We start from the raw sequence: 11,420 nt of genomic DNA, 5'->3' as shown, positions 1-11,420 counted from the left end.
AAAAACAGTTTCATCAGACATGGCTATTTGTGTGTAAGATTTCAGAAGTTTTACTACTGAGGATAAATTGCTGCTGTATTTATTTCAAAAAATACATCAAGGATCACATTTAAAAAGCTACATCAAGGATCACATTTAAAAAGCAAGTTTATCTTTATAATTTATAGTTATATATCAAAATTTATTTAACATTTCAATTAATATACTATATACTAGATAATTACAATGTATATACTTTAAGGTATAATTATATATAATACATATAAGTTATGTATAAATAATAGATGTATAAATATATATATTCAATGTAAACTATAATTTTATGTATAAACTAATATGTAATTGTATATATTATGTTATAATACATAAAACTATTATATTAAAAACTTTATATATAGTGTATATTGTTTATAATATGCAACCTATTAAAATATATAAGCTATATTTTAATTGATCAAAAAACTGTTCTTCATAATTATAGGTTATAGATTCACCAGCAATATTATTACCAGCCTCTATTTTTTCTTTATTGCTTGATGCATATATTGTTTTATATTACATATTATAATGTATACTATTATATATTAACTAGTTTATATATTAAATTATAAATAGCTTACATATTGAATAATTTAATTACCACACTATAATGTATAAACGTATATGCAATTGTAAGATAGGATTAATACAGATAGTCACAGGAGAATAAAATACCCCAGGCAGAAGTTTTACATGACTAGAGGCTATAGGCTGATAAGACTCTGAAAGACCAAGGTGTGGAACAAGCTGGCTAAGACCGTCTGGACTAAACATGGCACTGGATTTGACCTAGGTTTCTCCAAGGACCTCATTATGAGCTCATTGATGTATGGCCATGACAGTTCTGAGAACACTCACGTTTGGTATAAAAATAGATTGTATCACAGTTCTGAGAAATCTCCACTTTTTTCCAGGAAATATGTTAAACGTTCCACCCCTTGATTTAAAAAAATCCTAAAGATAGAAACTCCAAAGTCCACTGCACAACTCTCTCTTGAGTACGCCTGCACTCCCTTTTCTTGAGTGTGTACTTTTTGCTTTGCAATCAGTCTCTGTACTTTCCTATTTTCTGACTCATCCTTGAATTCCTTCTCGTGATGGTGTCAAGAGCCTAGATACTGGCTGGGTTGCAGGTCCCATGGCATTTAGGGACCTTCCCAAGCCCACCAGAAACAAGTGTTTGAAATATTCTTTCTGCATCTGGCACACTGGTTATTTCTATACTGTATTCTCTTTTTGTTTAAAATATTAAAAATAATTCCAAATGTTTGTAATTTTCTAAATTATAAGTTACAATTACCAAAATATTTAGAATTAAAAATAAGTGTGTTTAAAAAACTAGAAAGTAAAAAAATTTGAGAACTAAAAAATGTCCAATTTCATGTATTTATTTATAAAAGGAGCCTCATATTTTCATTTAAAATCTATTTAATTTTACTCTAACAGTTAAAAATCATAGCTATTTGATGTCTAAGGGGGAAATAAAAGTCCAGTACAAACCATAAATGAGGATATAATTTACTATTGACAGACACAAAGTTGAAGGAAGTAACAGATAAAAACTTAGTAGTGGTAAGAAAATAGCAGATAGGAAGTAAGTTAGGAAATTTATCAAAAGAACTACCAAAAAGTCTATGCCATTTTTTATATGTTGGTGTCATTCTTTTCAACCAACATATTCTTATGAAGAAATAGACAAAGAGGATACCGGTAGGGCTCAGAGAACAATACCTAAAACTAAAGCCTCAGAAGCAGTCCTCTCTGACCTTCTGCCCTCCTGTCTCTGCCCCTCATTCTCCCTCAAGGCCAGCCATAGAAACTAGAATCTCTTTTTCAAGGTGGTTCATAAAAACCAAAATCCGTTTTCCCCAAAGCCAGACGTAAGGCCTAAAAATTTTACAGTAACGCTGCCTTCCTCTTCTGTGTAAAAACTGGCCATAAAGAAATTAGCTGACCTATTTTACTTGATTGTAGGTGATAAGACCCCCATTCCAGACAGCATCCTTCCAAATACCAGAAGGAAGGAATCCTGTACGGTGAGGCCAAGAAGAATCTAGACAGACAACCCTTCTGGGTTTCCATACTCAGCCAATTAGCATTAGATCGTACCCTTATTGTTCAATCATATTTCTACCCAGCTGCCCATACTTCATTGAACCAAACCATGAAAATGGAGAATTTCTTCTATATCTTTGGGGCTTCATTCTGAACACTCCTGTGTGAAGTAAAACTGTGCTTAAATAAATTTGTATGCCTTTTCTTTTATTAATCTTCCTTTTGTCAGTTGATTTTAAGCAAACCTTCAAAGTGTAAGGGGGAGCAACTTCAAAGATCAGGAGAATGCTAAAGCTCCTACTCATGTCCTCACATATAGCTGACTTGTTAAGTACAGCATGCAATAGTCCAATATCCTTATAAAGAAGGATACATATATATTAAATTACATATGTAGCAGATAAATAATTTTCCTACTATCCTTCTAAATTCTCAGCTGGGGCCTTTTAATAAAAGACAGATTAACAAGAGAACAACAAACAGAAGTTTACTAATGGGTATATTTTGTATATACATGACAGAAAACTCAGGGAAAGTGTGACTCTCAGAGATTGCCAAAACTGCAACTTATAGCATCTTCAACAAAACAAAGAAATAAGACTATGGAGGAAGTAAGTTATGGGCAAGTAACCAGGAAAAGCACTGTAAACAAAAGTAAGGTTTGTTATGCACATGTAAGTTAGTGGTTTTTCTGTTGAAAAGAGTCACTGGTGATTTTAGTCATCCTTCTCTTCCTGGTGCAGAGAGGGAAACAGTCTTACAAATGGAGATTTTCTTTCTAGATTTAAATTTCCCTACAAAAGAATAACTTCTACTCTGTTTTTAGAGCTTCTCCTATTTTCTCAAAATAATCAGCTCAAATAATTCTTATACTAAAAAGGCCTATTTTGGGGTGGCATATTCTGATCTCCTACATATATGTTATACAACTATTCCATTTAAGAAGTTAGGTAGTGTGTTGAGCAATTGAAAAATAGTTCTATTCAAAATACTTACAATTAAAATGGGAATTTAGACATTTGAAAAGTCATTAGCTATCTAGAAATAAAATGAGAAACTGAGGATATTTATAACTAATGATTTCATGTATCTTAACAATATAGTTCTAATTGGAAATTTACAAGAGAACTTTGCATAGGCTGCATTTCAGACAGTACTTAAGAAAGGTGGAGTTAGCTCATATTGGTCCTTGCAATAGACAGAGTGGCTAAAAGTTTAGATCTTAGACCTTCAGCAAGTTCTAAATGACTCCAGGCTTAACTCCACTTGCCTGTTTGGTTACTCATTAATATATTGAATCTCTCCTATTTTCCTTTTTATAGGAACAGAAAAGTGTCAAGTAATACGGAATATTCTTTCTTCCTTTTTCTGTATTCTAAAGCTGTTTGTGCTATAGAGACAACTATTGTGAGCAGAATAAAAATCCTTTGCTTTGTTCTCAGTCTGTATTTCCAACCTTTGAGGTCTGGAATATGGGAAGTAATCCCTAAGTATTTACTGAATTGTCTGCTTACCCTGTCTGTGCTTCCTGCTACTGACTGCACCAGTCTTATCCTACATTAGCATTATTTTGTTAATTTCAATGTCACCCCTGTTTGGTCCTTTCCATCCCTTTTTAGTTAAACAGGTCTAGTTGCTGTTAAGTTTAGTCTAAAGCTGCCTCCTTACAAATTTTAAGTTTGTCCTAAACGTTTCTCTGTACGTAGTGAACTGGAAATTAACTGGATGTGTAAACACACTGAAATCTACTCTTGTAACAAGTAGCCATGCCTTGGCCAATCACAGAAACCATATTTAACCACCCACAAGCAGCCAACTGTTCAAATTTTGTTCAAATAAGGCAAACATCAAGCTGTAACCGATCCAGCTGTTTCTGTACCTCACTTCCATTTTCTGTACCTCACTTTTCTTTTTCTGTCCATAAATGCTGTCCACCCACATAGACATGCCAAAGTCTCTCTAAACCCCTTTTGTTCTGGCAGCTGCCTGATTCAAAAATCCTTTTTTGCTCAATTAAATTCTGTGAAGTTTAATTGATTTAGTTTTTCTTTTAACATTGCTCATCCTCAGAAATGTATCTGTAGAAAACTATGTTATAATTATCATCATCATAGAGTCAGTATTTTTTAAATAGTTAATTAAATATTGGTGTTCTGTGCTTTTAAAAACTTCTATCTTTATTTTTATACTATAAGTACCCCCCAGTAGTATATGCATTTTATTAATTTCTCAATTTATCTAAAAATTGTTGACACTAACTTTCTGATTAAAATATTGTGTTTCGCATGTTTAAATACAAAATCAAATTTGCAGTTAAAATAAATGTTGCATGTGTTTCACATAAGATGATAGAGGAACTGTGAAATATGATAATGATACAGAAAATATAAAGTAAACATTAATGTAGGCAGGGTAAGTTTCATGTTCCTGTAGCCTGTGTAGTTGAAACTGACCCAGTTGTCCCCTAGCAATGATATTTAAGTGTTTTGAATAAATGTGGAAATTGACTATCTTGATCTTAAAACTTGAAACTAACCTCTGTGTTATCTAAGTTCCTTTCTCATGAAACCCACCCTCAGGCAAGGGACTGAAACTCACTCACCAGATCACCACATCCACATAATGAGATTCCAGACCCTTCATTCTTCATGATTGCTTCTTTCCCCACTATATAAACCCCCAAAATGTAATCAGTTCAGGGAGACAGATTTGAAATTGATCTCCCATCTTCTCAGCTACAATACCTGGTAAAGCCTTATTCCAATATGGCAATACTCATTGTCTCAGTGATTGGCTTTCTGTGCAGCAAGCAGTGAGACCTAGACAGGACACTTGGGATTTTGATAACATAGTAATACATGGCCCTGTCTCAGAAAAATGATTTCAAACAAAGTGCCCTACATATTTATTTGGGGCCCCACAAATTACTTACCAGGTTCTGAGTATAAGAGAAGGTAGTTCACCTAAATCAGCTCACAAAACTCTAAATCATGTATACACACATGACATATATCTTAATGTGTGTCAAACTTGTTTAACAACTTTTACTTTAGAGAGACCTGAACCTTCACTTGAACTTGGGTGACAGAGGTATTCGGTCAGTTTTTCCACTTTCAGGCCAAATTTAAAATTATGGAAATATGTTACCTCCTCACATTTTGCCTGATACAAAAAGAAAAAAAATCGTGTTAGAAACAGTCACTGGATGAGGAACAAAAACCTGGAAAACAAAGTGAGAATATGCTGATGTGTTTAATGGAAAGACTAGATTTTCGTGTGAATTCACCAAGACCTTATTGGTTTTTAGTTTAGAAGATATTTTGACTTTGGTCAGTGGGACCCAATGGATGTCACTATCATTTGGATTGATTTCTATTTATGTCCTACCACTGTTCTCTAGGACAAAAGCAACAAAGAGAGAACATAGAGAGTACATAAAGAATTCCTATAATCCAATGAAAAGAGCAAATAATTTGATAGAAAAATATATAAATGACATGGACAGACAACTCAAAGAATAGCTAATAAACACGTAAAAATACTTTCACTAGAAATTAGTCAAGTAAGTAAAAACTGCAATGAAATCGTATTTTATTTCATCAAAGACAAAAAATTAAGTGTCTGAGAATACAACTTCTCAGGCAAATATTGATAGTCTCTGGTGAGAGTATACATTGGTACCACTATTTGGAGAACAATTTCATATTGTCTAATAAATCTGAAGAAATAGCCAACCTGTAATGGAATAATTCCATCTCCAGTTAAGTGCTCTATGGAAACTCACAGATGTATGTACAAGCAGTTATGCACAAATCTTCATTCAGCATAGTGTTTATTCAGAAAATGAACAACTAAATTGCATTATATTCATATGGTAGGATATTATATAACAGCAAAAATCAATAAGAACAACATCAATCAGCAAGGATAAAATTTTAATATACATAGTGTTAAGTGAAAAAAAGGCAGTTGAAAAGTATGAATAATGTGATGAAATTTATGAAATTAAAAAACTCACCAATGCAATGTTATTTTAGAGTTTTTGAATACCTAGCATACCTAATATAAATATAAACAGGATAGCAAAGATGCCAATTTGAGGAAAATAATTGTATCTGGGGAGACAGGGAGGATTAGTAAAGGGTACAAAGAGATTCAACTTTTATCTGTGGCCTTTTAATTAAAAACAGATCTCATAAATATATGGCAAAATGTCAGTTTATTAAAGCAAGATTAATAAATCAGGAAAGCAAAATTAATAAATTTGTTGTACTACTTTCAGGATGTTTGAAATTTTATTTAAAATAAGAGGGAAAAGAGAGGGCAACATTTGGAAAACGAACAAATCTGGTGTACATGATATAACGTAAGCACCTCCTGACAATTGGCAATATGAATGGAGCAAAATGAGACAGCTGTTTGGAAGAAGAATCTGATATACAGCACAAATTATCTGGGCTTTTTCTTGAGTTTTGCCTCATTAGCAATCATCGCTAGCTCCAATTATAATGACTAAATCTCCACACAAAATTACATGGGCTCTGCAATTAAAACAAAAGCATAGATGCCAATGGTGGGGCCATTCCTCCAAAAACAAACCTTTCTGAGTGGTTGGGTGCTCAGAAAAGAGAGGGGGGCTGCTGGATGAAGTGGAGCACAGTGTACACAGCCATCTCATATGCTTCCTGTATGCTTTTCTCTCTTTGCTTATTTCCTCTAAAATTCAATTTCCCAGGCTTGCCTTGAAAACGGAAAAACTCGTGTGTCATTCTTCATGACAATTTGGCTCCAGCTACACTTTCAGACATTTCAGTGGATAGGAGGTAAATGGGCAGGCAAGAAGAGCATGCTGTTAACAGTTCCTTGCACTTGCTTGCCCCCTCCCAGAAGCTGTCACACACACAGCTCTCATGGTAAAATTTGACATGTCACAGGTGCTGGAAATGGATCTGCTCAATGACACACATCGCATGCATTGGGGCCAACAGTGTCTGTGTGTGCATTTGGTGGCAAATGCTTATATTCACTTTTGCATAAAGAGAGACAGAAAGAAATCTTTGAGATAATTCTCATTGTCAGCAGTTTTAGAGACAAGAGCTATCCCATTACATCTGCTTCTGCTCTAATTTGAGGCAATCTTGTAGATAATTTCATCTGATGGGAGAGGAATGTTTTTAAATATAGATATGTAATTTCAGAATATTTAAAATAAAATGAAACCCAACTTGCTACGGTATTACATACATGCATACATAAACACATATTGATCACTTTGCACTTAGAAATGTATTTTCTTCAATGTTGAAACTGCATCTTGACCTAGTTATTGGACATTATATATAAAACACTCCTTTTACTCAGATTAGGGCCTGCTATTAAAACGTGTGGTGATAATGTGTTAATTGTAAAAACAGGGCCATTTGGAGTTAGGGTAGAGATATTCTCTATCAAACTATAATTTCATTGAACAATTATTTTCACAGTAAGTGCTTCATGTGTCCATTTGGTATTATTGCTTATGAAAGACTAACATCTGTAATGACAGATTGAGAGAAATGCAGATACCCAGTGATAATGAAGTATGTGAAGGATATAATTATGGTTGTAACCTAATTTGAGTTCATAATTTTATTGTCCGAGGTACTTTGATCCAATCTGGCAAAAACTAACCGGTGTTACAGAATTCCTTAAAAAGAAAACATTACCTTACAAATGTAATGGCAGATATCAAGTAGGGGATCCTTCCCTCTGAGATCTAAATGAAATTGACTCGAACACCATTCAAGGGGTTGGGATGCCTCATATTCCCCCAGATTCTTTGCCAGGATTCTGGAGGACTAGGGTCAGGTTGATAGTGTATACGTTGTTAATGGGGACTCAGCTCCCATGTCCTCATATATCTCTCAATTTTTAATAGAACAACTTCGACTCCTATACACTTCACTGTCTCCTTTCCAATAAAGAAGTAGTATGGATTAGTTTGGTGCAAATGTAATTGCGGTTTTTGCATGGTTGAAATTTCTCATTTGATATTATAATACATTCTTAAATGTCATTATGTTACACATTATTTTAATGCACATTCCTCATTTTTTTTTTTTTGCTAATGACATTTCTGTTTATTTTAGTCTATGGAAATAATGTTAGACAAAAAGCAAATTCAAGTGATAGTCTTATTCGAGTTCAACATGGGTCATAAAGCAGTGGAGACAACTCGCAACATCAACAACACATTTGGCCCGGGAACTGCTAATGAACATACAGTGCAGTGGTGGTTCAGGAAGTTTTACAAAGGAGACGAGAGCCCTGAAAGTGAGAAGCATAGTGGCTGGCCATCAGAAGTTGACAACAACCAATTAAAAGAAATCATTGAAGCTGATCCTCTTACACCTACACAGGAAGTTGCCAAAGATCTCAACGTTGACCATTCTATGGTCATTTGGCATTTGAAGCTAACTGGAAAAGTGAAAAAGTGCAATAAGCAGGTGCCTCATGAGCTGAGCAAAAATAAAAATAATCATCATCATTTTGAAGGGTCATCTTCTCTTATTCTACACAACAACAACAAACCATTTCTCAATCAGATTGTGATATGCAACAAAAAGTGGATTTTATATGACAACCAGAGATGACCAGCTCAGTGGCTGGACTGAGAAGAAGGTCCAAACCACTTCCCAAAGACAAACTTGCACCAAAAAAAAAAAAAAGGCCATGGTCACTGTTTTGTGGTCTGCTGCTGGTTCGATCCACTACAGCTTTCTGAATACTGGCGAAACCATTATATCTGAGAAGTATGCTCAGCAAATCAATGAGATGCACCCAAAGCTGCAATGCCTGCAGCCAGCATTGGTCAATGGAAAGGGCCCAATTCTTCTTGACAACACACAGTTATATGTCACACAACCAACACATCAAAGCTGAACGAATTGGGCTACGAAAAGGTTTGCCTCATCCACCATATTCACGTGACCTCTCGCCAACCAACTAGCACTTCTTCAAGCATCTTGACAACTTTTTGTGGGGAAAATACCTCCACAACCAGCAGGATGCAGAAAATGCTTTCCATGAGTTCATCAAATCCTGAATCATGGATTTTTACACTACAGCAATGAACAAACTTATTTCTCATTGGAAAAATGTGTTGATTGTAATGAGTCCTATTTTGATTAATAAAGGTGTGTTTGAACCTAGTTATAATGACTTAAAATTCACATCCAAAACCGCAATTACTTTTGTACCAACCTGATATTTTATACACACACACACACACACACACACACACACACATATATATATAAAGGGATCCGGGAGTCTCAGAGGTGGGGACAGGTTCTCCTTCCCAAGGGACCTGTCTAGAACACTCATGTTGCCTGCTCCTCCGTGCTGTAGGCTTACCAGGTATGGCTTTACCCCATAGGGAAGCTGGCTTTAAAATCTACAATTCTGGGCTGGTAAATTTAATCCAAAGGGGAAAATATTAGAAACACTGATTATTGGCACAGACCCAGTAAACTTCTCTCCAATTTAGCTTCATCAGTCACAAAGCAGATGGATTGTCCTTCACCTCTCTGACTTCAGTGCCTATTTTTTTGCTGGTTCAGAAGTTGGAGAGGAAGATACAGGTTTTATCTATTTCTCATCATTAGTCCTTTGACCAGGAAATTTTAAGAAATAAAAAAACATTTGGAGGCCATAGTAATATGCTGGGAGGTTGAACTTTCAGATGAGACCAAGATAGACTGTTTTGGTGCTTTAATGACAGTGAGTCTTTGATGTCTTTGAGCTATCTGGCTCATAGCCACTTACTTGTGACTAGCACAGTCAAGAGGCTGATCCATAATGGGACTGCCTGAGGAAGGGAGCCTCAGCATCCTCCCCTACTAGCAACTTGGGTAGGGCAGATGCAGCCAGACAGGCATTCCATTACATAGAAAGCCTTATTTGGCTGTGCTGGTGCCTCATCGCCTTCCAATCCTCCACACATACACTTCCTGCATCTTTTTCTGTACCTTGGCCAAAACAAATTTATTCCTGTGTTAGGATCTTTGCACTTGCTGTTCCCTTTACCTGAATTGTGTCCCTGGAGATATTTGTATGCCTAGCCTATTGTCTTCATTTAATTATCTCCTCAAAGCTACATTTCCAGAATGGTTGCTTTTTGGTTTTTTTGTTATCTTTTGCGAAAATAGCACAGGCTTCTCAGTTTTCCTTCATCCTTTTCTGTTTTTTCTTTATAACGTATATTAATCTCAGATATTCTATTATATATGCCTGTAAGTTTAAAATATATATGTTACCTGTCTCTTTACTAGAACCTCAGGCAGGAGAACAGGAGCTGTCTTTTTGGCTACTGGTGGCCCACAGTGTAGCATAGTATGTACTTTATAAATAAAACAATTCCAGTGGAATTGCTTTGTTTTTCTTTTTCTTTTTCTTTTTCTCCTTTCCTTTCTTGTGACAATAAACCGAAGCACATGTACAAAACCAATTTGATTCTTCCCTGAGCTGATCCTAGCAGCCTTAAGCCTTTTTCAGTTACTTTTTGGCCTTGGATTAATGATACTTTCACGGTACTCTCACCCCAAGAAAATGCAATACTTCTTATCTAGAAAGCTTTCTATTCCTTATTTGTTTATTCATGAGATGAACCCCATTTCGTGAGTGAAGCTGCAATCAAAATCTCTAAAATCCCAAACTTTGGTCATAGATTGTATTATTAATAAATTAGAGTAAACATTAGATTGATAGAGAAGAGAGGGCAGAGTGGCCATAAGCCTGAGGATCAGTCATAGAACTAAAGGAGCCCAGATCACCTCTCCTTGCCCTTTAAGCAGTTCCAACGAAGACTGAGAAACCTGTGTCAGCTAATCTATCTTTTTTTTTTTTTGAGACGGAGTCTCGCACTGTCGCCCAGGCTGGAGTGCAGTGGCGCAATCTTGGCTCACTGCAAGCTCCACCTCCTGGGTTCATGCCATTCTCCTGCCTCAGCCTCTCCAAGTAGCTGGGACTACAGGCGCCCGCCACCACGCCCGGCTAATTTTTTTGTATTTTTAGTAGAGACGGGGTTTCACCATGGTCTCTATCTCCTGACCTCATGATCCGCCTGCCTCAGCCTGCCAAAGTGCTGGGATTACAAGCGTGAGCCACCGCGCCCGGCCAGCTAATCTATCTTCTAAGGCCTATCACTTAACAATGTAAAGGCCAGTTTCTAATAATATTTCATATTCTAATAATATTCAGTATTCTACACTAAAGAGCTGTCTTTTGATCTTTAGGATCCTAGACAGCTAAAGAACTGAGAAATATCCCGCAGAGAGAACAAAATA

At 35.7% G+C, this 11,420-nt stretch overlaps 1 pseudogene; it reads left to right on the top strand.

Moving 5' to 3' along the window:
- The first annotated feature begins 8,225 nt into the window (after positions 1-8,225).
- On the top strand, positions 8,226-9,264 carry LOC131383118 (histone-lysine N-methyltransferase SETMAR-like; annotated as a pseudogene).
- Positions 9,265-11,420: the final 2,156 nt, after the last annotated feature.

Source organism: Hylobates moloch, unplaced genomic scaffold (assembly GCF_009828535.3).
Source record: "Hylobates moloch isolate HMO894 unplaced genomic scaffold, HMol_V3 SCAFFOLD_3, whole genome shotgun sequence".
Classification (NCBI taxonomy): Eukaryota; Metazoa; Chordata; class Mammalia; order Primates; family Hylobatidae; genus Hylobates; species Hylobates moloch.
The sequence above is the reverse complement of the archived record's forward strand: the minus strand, read 5'-3'. Positions and strand labels throughout refer to the sequence as shown.